This window comes from Amblyomma mixtum, chromosome 6 (genome assembly GCF_055824585.1).
Source record: "Amblyomma mixtum isolate Tamu chromosome 6, ASM5582458v1, whole genome shotgun sequence".
NCBI classification, from domain to species: Eukaryota; Metazoa; Arthropoda; class Arachnida; order Ixodida; family Ixodidae; genus Amblyomma; species Amblyomma mixtum.
The window spans coordinates 68,153,640-68,162,347 of NC_143017.1; positions in this window are offsets into that span (position 1 = coordinate 68,153,640).

Below are 8,708 nucleotides of genomic sequence, written 5' to 3' on the forward strand. Positions count from 1 at the left end.
GGCTAAGTTGTTGCAGTATCCTGCTACCCACTCGCCAAAAGGTCATCGGTTCGGTTCTTAGGTGCATTTGAATGGAGACACTAACCGAAAACACCCGTGTACTGACGGGCAAAATCAGTCTGAAGCTTTTCACTGCACAGTACCTCTGCACAGGTGCAGCTTTTCCTCATAGCAATTCATTGATTAAATTACATCTAAGGGGCAGCCAAGGAGAAGCTGCCAGTCTTTCGAGGCATACCCCATAGTTAAGTGCATTTATAATGAGAATTATTTAAGTGGCATTCACCTGAAAATTGCGAGTGGAAAGCTATGCAGCTGTGTCAAATCATTGCAACTGCAAATTCACCTTGGTGCAGGGCTCAAAGCCGAAACCACTGTCACTCTAGGGCTGTTGCTGTACAAACTGTGGTAATCACAGTAGCTAGCAGGAGGGCTTGGAAGAAATAATAGCCAAAGCTGGACTGAATCTGAATATTTCGGGTTGCTATGCTGGACAAAAATGTAACAGTTCCAGTGACCTATTTTTTGTGGCATTTCAGGTCGTCTGCTTGTAGGCTGTGAAATGCATGATTTCAAAAGTTTTATTATATGGATCCTCTTTATGGTTCACTATCTGAACATGGCTACTGCATTCCGATTTTCGTAGAAGAGCACTGGTGGGCCCAGGCTCAAAGTTCAACCCAGATTGTCTTCGTATGCAGCCTGGCCTAGCGCAGACTCGTACTAATAAATGGCAGGCATAATGAACATACCTCATATAAAACAGCTGTAAAAAGACATTGTTTTATTCTTTGCAGGGCTTTATCATTAAGCATTGAACAGAACATGAAAAAAATTGGCAGTACGGTTAATGCGAAATTCAGCAACAGCTTTTAAGGTATCTATACTTAACGATATGCACAAGATATGAGAGCGATCTCACATCTGTACAGTCCTAGGGCGCTCTTTTTAGTTTTCCACATAGTCTTTTTTCGTTTAGGTCTGCTCTACAGTGCCCCGCCGCGGTGGCTCAGTGGTTACGGCGCTCGACTGCTGTCCCGAAAGACGCGGGTTCGATCCCGGCCGCGGCGGCTGAATTTCGATGAAGGCGAAATTCTTGAGGCCCGTGTACTGTGCGATGTCAGTGCACGTTAAAGAACCCCAGGTGGTCGAAATTTCCGGAGGCCTTCACTACGGCGTCCCTCATAGCCTTAGTTGCTTTGGGACGTTGAACTCCAATAAGCCCGGCGCCACCGGTGAACCTCTCCCCGTGCAGCACAGTTCACAGATGGACAGTGCTACATTCCTTCGCTCTGCCATACCCTTCCTTCTAGAAATGGTAACCACATTCCAGATAGCTGCCACGGTACCCCTTCTTACACACTCGCCATAACCTCCTCCTCTTGCCCTACCTACATTCTATGGCAACCTTCCTCCTCCTTCAAGGTTAACTACCCTCCTGTTCGTTCCCATTGCAACCATGTACCAGTAGCGCCTTCCTATGCTCTCGCCATACCTTCCTTCTTTCACAATAATCATCCTTCGGTTTGGGATTTTTCTGCTCTCGCCACACCTTCCACGGTAACTACGTTCCAGACGGTTACCGTCGTAACCATTGTCTGGTTATGCCTTCCTATGCTCTCTCTGTAGAGCCTCCTTGTATAGTAGCTCTCCTCATACATTCAGGGTACTACCCTCTGGGTGGTTTCCGTGGCAATTAACTGCCGACTGATTGCGCCTTCTTACGCTCTCTTCATACCCTCTGCATTCCATACTCCGGTTGGAGATAATAATAATAATAGCCTTTATTTCCATCAACATGATGGGGGAGGTTAGGGAAAAAAAGCTGGAAAGCTTGACTGGTTCCCGCCCCCCCCCCATATCAAATACATGATTGCTTCCATCAAGGCAGAAATCAGCGGACAACAGAATACATTTCAAAGAACAATCATAGCTAACATGACAAATAAGAATAACACGTAATAAAGCAAGTTATCATGAAAAAAAAACGCAGCGTAGTAACAAGAAACAAACAGACACCATTTGTATACACTGATGTAACTCTAGTGCTATTTAGGATATATCGCATTCACATGGCTCTAGACATACACAAAACTACAAATGCATATTTACGCGTGGAAAATAGCAGACTTCAAGCCATAACAAAAAGAGCACAAGATCCAAGAAAGGAGAAAAAAAAATCAATTCAGGCACAGTAGGATGAAGGTAAACATGATCTTCAAGTAAACACATTTGAGCATGAAAAAAAAAAATCTTAAGTCCTGCTTTGATGCGTTTTCGGGATGTACGGTGTGTCTATAACAAATATTCAATATTTCTGGCAGTTTATGTTTAATCATTTGCTTTCCGTAGTTTGTTCTGCATCTCTCAATGTTCCAGATTTCCCGACAACGTGTATCATGCGAAGGTATTCTCTTTGTTAAGGAAGCTAAGGAAGAAAGGAAGTTGATGTTTTGTTTGACATCTTTTTTGTAAGTTAAGCACAGGCGGTAAGGGTAGAGCTGGGTGATTTTTATAATCCCTAATTTTTCATATAAAGGCAAACTTGGGTGATCCCGTGGAACATTAAAAACATTCCTCCGCTTTCCCGATACCCTACTTCCACGGTAGCCACACTCCGGTTACGCATTTTCTGCTCAAGTGACACCACCCTCCGAGTGGTTCCCATGGCAACTCACCCATCGATTACGCCGACGACTACGACAGCGACATTCTACTACAACGCGACACCAGGAACGGGCGCTAACAGCTGTCGCTGTAAAAACCCCGAATCGCATGTGTGGCTAGGTGGTCTTGTCATCCTGATATCCATCCATCTCGTCACACGTGACGTTTACGTCAAGTGTACTTAACCGCTCCCTTCTTTCAATAAACGTTTTTCGTCGCCCGACTGCCGGCCTACGTACAGCATGCCTCTTCCTGTGAAAGCTGGAAAAGAAAAAATAGGCCTTATTCATTCTCAGATTTGGCGAGTGGCAGGATACCGCTACGTGGCAACCATGTAACCCGCCAGGAGCCACATTTAACCTCAAAACTAAGCTCACAACTGTGGGGCACGTCTTCAAGCAGGAACAACTGCGCTACGAGCTGGCCGCGTCCCAAAGTTTGGTCCTCTAGGTTCCCTCAAAACGAACTGGAGAGAGCTGACCAATTTTGTCTTCTCGGGGCTGATTAACCAGTTCATGCAATGCGCTCTCCTGCGCGTTCGACCGCCGTAGTTGCCCGCACAAGCCTGCCGAGCAGTTGACGTTGCATCCGCCATAAGCCAAGCATAAGGAACTATGCCCGTCCTGTACTGCTTCTCGCGAAATCGCATTCTGAAAAGGAAAAAGGGGGTACCTTCAACGATGCAGTTTTTCGGGAGGCAGTGATGACACTGTTGGGGAACGAAAGGCAAGAAGCCACGGCCGCACCGTGACTGCAGAGTTCAGGGTTGGAGCAAACAACCTTAAAGGTTTGGTTTGTTGGGGTTTAACGTCCCAAAGCAACTTAGGCTATGAGGGACGCCGTAGTGAAGGGCTCCGGAAATTTCGACCACCTGGGGTTCTTTAACGTGCACTGACATCGCACAGTACACGGGCCTCTAGAATTTCGACTTCATCGAAATTCAGCCGCCGCGACCGGGATCGAACCCGCGTCCTTCGGGTCAGCAGCCGAGCTCCGCAACCACTGAGCCACCGCGGCGGGGCACAACCTTAAAGCTAATTAAAAGTCGCTTGTAAATGTTTTCAGTGCTTAGAAATGATGCTAAGAAGCATTCACACCAAGTATGAGTCTTCGGAGCTGAGCTGGCAATTTATTATGAATTTTTAAAAACCGTGTTTTTTAAAATTCCCGGACCGATTTGTGTCTTCGTAGTGGCCGATTGTGAAACTAAAATCGTGAAAATAGACGTCACTAGTCCCATGACGTCGGCAGGCCACCACACGCTGCCATTCGCTGGAGCCACGGCAGCCACGACGTCACGGGCACACTTCCGGCGGCCGTGAAAATCGTCTGCTCGTGCCGCCGCGCGGCACCCTCGGGCAAACGCGAGCCAGGGCATTGCCTTCACTCATATGGTTTCAGTTTACCTCTGCCGCCTCTTTCTGTCGCGAGTTCTGGAGCCACTCGCACGGCCTTTGTCGCAGTGACAAGCGAAGAAATCCGACGCGCGCCGCAATCCAGGAAGGCGGAGAGAGACCGGAGAGCAGTGGCGGTCCCAGCGATTGGTTCTAAGGGGGGGGGGGGGGGGGGGGACTTCCGTATACCAAAATTAAAAAAATAGAAACAATGACTTATTATTTACACTCTATTTGTTTGTAAAACAACCTTTGTGCACTTTGTTGTTGAAAAATTAATGGCGAACGGTAAGTTGTTATACCTTAACTCATGTTTTGATTGCTAACGGTTACGTGAACAATATTCATATGTAATTAATATCTATTTATGATTTATATGTGCATATTGCTCACATAACCATTAACTTATATAATTCACATTGTCGTGTCCGGTCGCTGTGTTGAATGCAGCGAAAGACGCACACGGTACTTTAAAGGCCCGTTCACACTCGCCAAAAAATCCGGCGAGCGAAGCGGATTCGGCCGCTTTTGACGCCGAGCGACGCGGAAAGCGGCGCGGCGAGGGCGATCGGGCTGGACCCATTTCCGCCGCGCGACGACCAACATGGCGGCGCTCTTCGAAGCCGGACCCGTCGCTTCGGATTGAATTCTCGTTGTTGCTGGCTTTTCCAATGCGTTCACTGGCCAGAAATTCGGCACAGGTCTTTCGCTTCGTTTCATCTCGCCTCTACAAAGACGTATAAGTGATAAACTTGCTTTATTTTTTTTATTCAGAGAGACGATTCTGCCGCTTCTAGGCTTAACAGCAGAGTCGGTTCTTTGACAGTAATGGTTCCCGCCCTGACAACCAGATGGCGCCACTATAGGTAAAGTCTATTTTGGCGTCTGCGCTAGCATACGCTGCACTAAAAGTGAAAATGCGCCTGCGTTTAACGTACGTAAGCACGCATACGCTTATGGTACGCATACAGCGTAAATTTATGCTCTTTTCTCACTATGTCTGTGTATGCCGCTATCAGCGAAGCGGTGTGGAAAGGCGAGAAACAGCAGCGGCGCGGCGGATCCGCCTCGCTCGCGCGTGAACAAGTGAGAACACGTCCTTGCTTTTGCGGCCAGCGAATCCGCTTCGCTCGCCGGATTTTTGGGCAAGTGTGAACGGGCCTTAAGACTTCGTTTATTTAAAGCCGATGAGGGTGCGACCAGCGTCGACCGAGGCAGGAGCCGAACTGGCCGCCCGAAGAAAGGAGGGAGCGGAGAAGCGTCCACGGGAGGGAGTGGCTTCCCAAAACAGGAGGAGGATTCGGGGGCGCACCATGGGGGGGCATCTGGCGACAGCGTGCGACGAAGGGCAAGTGGTCGTTAGGAGGAGGATGCGAGTGGTCGTTAGGAGGAGGATGCGAGTGGTCGTTAGGAGGAGGATGCGGGGGCGCACACACACAAAAGCAATAAGGGGACACAACACTTCCTTCCCCCTTAGAAAGTTGCCTGGTATCGTGCAGGGGGTCGGCGCTCACGCGTGGAGGCGCGCTGGCTTTGTGCGCTCGGGGGAGAAACACTTGTAGGCTGGCTGTTGTTCGCTGTGTCTCCTAGGTCTGTCCTGGGCGAAGTCTCTTCTTCCGGGAAGAGGTGCCAGGCTATGTGGGAAGATGGTGCACGTGTTCTCTCCGCTGGCGGACAGCTCTCAGACGGCGTCGTAAATCTACGCAGCTGGTTGAGATGTCGGCGTGCTACTGTGCCATGTATGTTGACGAGCCAAGAGCGCAGGCCTATGCGTCTGACAATTGTAGCTTCCTCCCAGCGTGGCTTTTTCAGAAACTGTCGGGCGAGGACGCGCTGCCCCTCATTAAGCGTGCCGCAGCGCGGAATTGCTTTTTCTTCCCGGAACGTCTCTGCTTTTGGCTCGGGGAGGATGGCTGTGAGCTGGGTTCGCATTTCACGCTCGAACATCATTTTCGAGGGGGTCTCGCCTGTTGTGCTCTGAACCGTCGTGTGCTGCTTGAAGAGAAAGCGCGCAAGGCGGCGCTGCAGCGAGCCTGTCTGATCTCTTTCAAGGGCGCGTTTTAGCTCGGCTACGTAGCGCTCGGCTTGTCCGTTTGTCGCTGGGTGGTAGGGGGCCGATGTAACTGATGAGATCCCGTTGTCGCGATAAAACTTGAGGATCTCCGCAGACACAAACGGTGTTCCGTTGTCCGACACTACCTTGCGCGGCAGGCCGAACGTTGCAAATAGTGATCGGAGGTTGTCAATGACTGCTGCCGAAGTCGTCTGTCCCATCTGCCTTATCTCAAGCCACTTTGTGTAGGCATCTACGACCACAAGGAAAGTGCAGCCCTCAATTGGTCCTGCAAAATCAATGTGCAGTGTGTGCCATGGTGTGTCTGGCTTTTCCCATTCTGGGACAGGAGCTTTCGGCGGGGCGCTCCGGTTGCTCTGGCAAGGCTTGCATTCTCGCACCACTGTTTCGATGTCGTTGTCAATGCCAGGCCACCACATGTAGCTTCTGGCACACTTTTTCATTGCAACGATGCCCCGATGTCCGGCGTGGATGAGAGACATAGCTTGTGCGCGTAGTTCTCTCGGCATCACAACTCGGGACCCAAATATGATGCAGCCGCGATGGGTGCTCAACTCTGTAGCTCGCCTGCGGTAAGCGTCGAAGTTGTCCCCTTTGAGTTTATGCACGTTGCCTTGTTGAACAGCTGTGTAAACTAGCCGGAGAGCTGCGCACTTCTGCGTAGATGCTGCAACTGTGCCTGCTGTAAGCGGAGGTTCTGGCAGTGCTTCGAACATCAGAACGTCTCCTGGTGGAAATGGTTCGTCAACAGTTGCGTCTAGTGGCAGACGGCTTAGCGCATCGGCGTTTTGATGTTTACTCCCATTGCGGTAGACCAGAGCGTAGTCGTACGCTGAGAGTTTGATGCACCAACGTGTCATTCGCGGAGACAAAGTTGGTGGCATAGGCCTTTGTGGTCCCAGAATGCCCAATAGCGGTCGGTGATCGGTTATAAAGGTCACCTTCCGGCCGGCAATGTACTGGTGAAAATGTGTCGCCGCGTAGACGATGGCTAGCCCTTCTTTGTCAAGTTGCGCGTAGTTGCGTTCTGCTTGCGACAACGTACGTGAGGCGAAGGCGATGGGAGCTTCCCTTCCTTGCTCGTCAGTTTGCGATAGAACCGCGCCGACTCCGTACGGTGATGCGTCGCAAGCCAAAAGCAGAGGCTTCCTTTCGTCGTAGTGGCGGAGGACTGTACATCTTCGAATCAGGTCTTTCAGGGCATCGAATGACTGCTGATGGCGTGGCGACCATGTCCATGTCACATCTTTCCGAAGGAGTTGGTATAAGTCGTTGGCCACGGTAGCTCTTTGTTCCAAGAACCGGTCGTAGAACGTCAAGAGTCCGAGAAAAGCCTGTAGCTCCTGCTTGTTTGTTGGAGCTCGTGCTTCTGTGATCGCTCGCACTTTGTCCTCGGTAGGGTGAATGCCTTCCGCATCAATTCGGTGTCCCAGAAATTGCACCTCTGGCACCGCAAAACAGCACTTCGATTTGCTTATGCACAAATTAGCGTTTGCTAGCCTTTCGAGAACGAGCTCTAGGCGCACTGCATGCTCTTCAGTGGAAGTGCCACTGATGATGACATCGTCAAGGTAGACACAAACTCCTGGGATGCCCTGAAGCACTGTCTCCATGAATTTTTGAAATATGGCCGGGGCTGCAGCTACGCCAAAAGGCAGTCGCTTGACTTTGTACAAGCCTTTCAGTGTGTTAATTGCCAATAATTCAGCAGTTGACTCGCTCACCTTCAGCTGCTGATACGCCTGGGTGAGGTCCAATGTGCTGAAGACTCTTGCGCCACGTAGTACACTGAATACTTCTTCAGGTGTCGGTAGCGGGTAAGAGGACGCTTTAGTCGCAAGATTGACGGTGCTCCGGTAGTCTCCGCAGAGGCGTATGGTTCCGTTCTTCTTGCGAACTACGACAAGTGGTGTGGCCCATTCTGAATGCTGCGTCGGCTCGATGACACCTTGCTGCTCCAGTTTGTCCAACTCTTTTTCAACTGAATCTCGGAGAGCAAACGGCACCGGCCTGGCCTTCAGAAATTTGGGTTGCGCGTTGTCCAACAACTCCAGTGTGACCGGGGGCCCTTCGTTTCCTGGAATCTCTTCCGAGAATACTCTTTCGTATTTCTCTTGCAGTTGCTCAACCATGTTCTGGCTCGGCGTCTGGTGTATGCCGCATATCATCACGCCTAGTGGAGAAAACCAGTTTCTCCCTAGAAGGCTTGATCCTGTGCCCTTCACAACAAGCAGAGGTAGCGTATGGGTCTGGCCGTTGTAGTTAACCTGCACGTTGGCAGAGCCCAATAGTGGCAGATTCTGTCCTGACCACGTTCGCAGGTGCGTGTCGTCTTGTTGCAGGGCGGGTGCGTCAGATGGCCATGAAGTTCGGAACGTGTCCTCACTGATCAGAGTACAGGCTGCGCCGGAGTCCACCTCGAACTTAATCAGCTGGTGATGTACGCTTACTTCTGTAAAAATCTTCGGTCGCGTGCCGAGATTCATGGTGTTCAGGTCGTACAACACAGATGGTGTTGCTGATGTTGTTCCATGGAGATCAGATAGCGGCGTATTCTCTGAGGCGTTGACGCT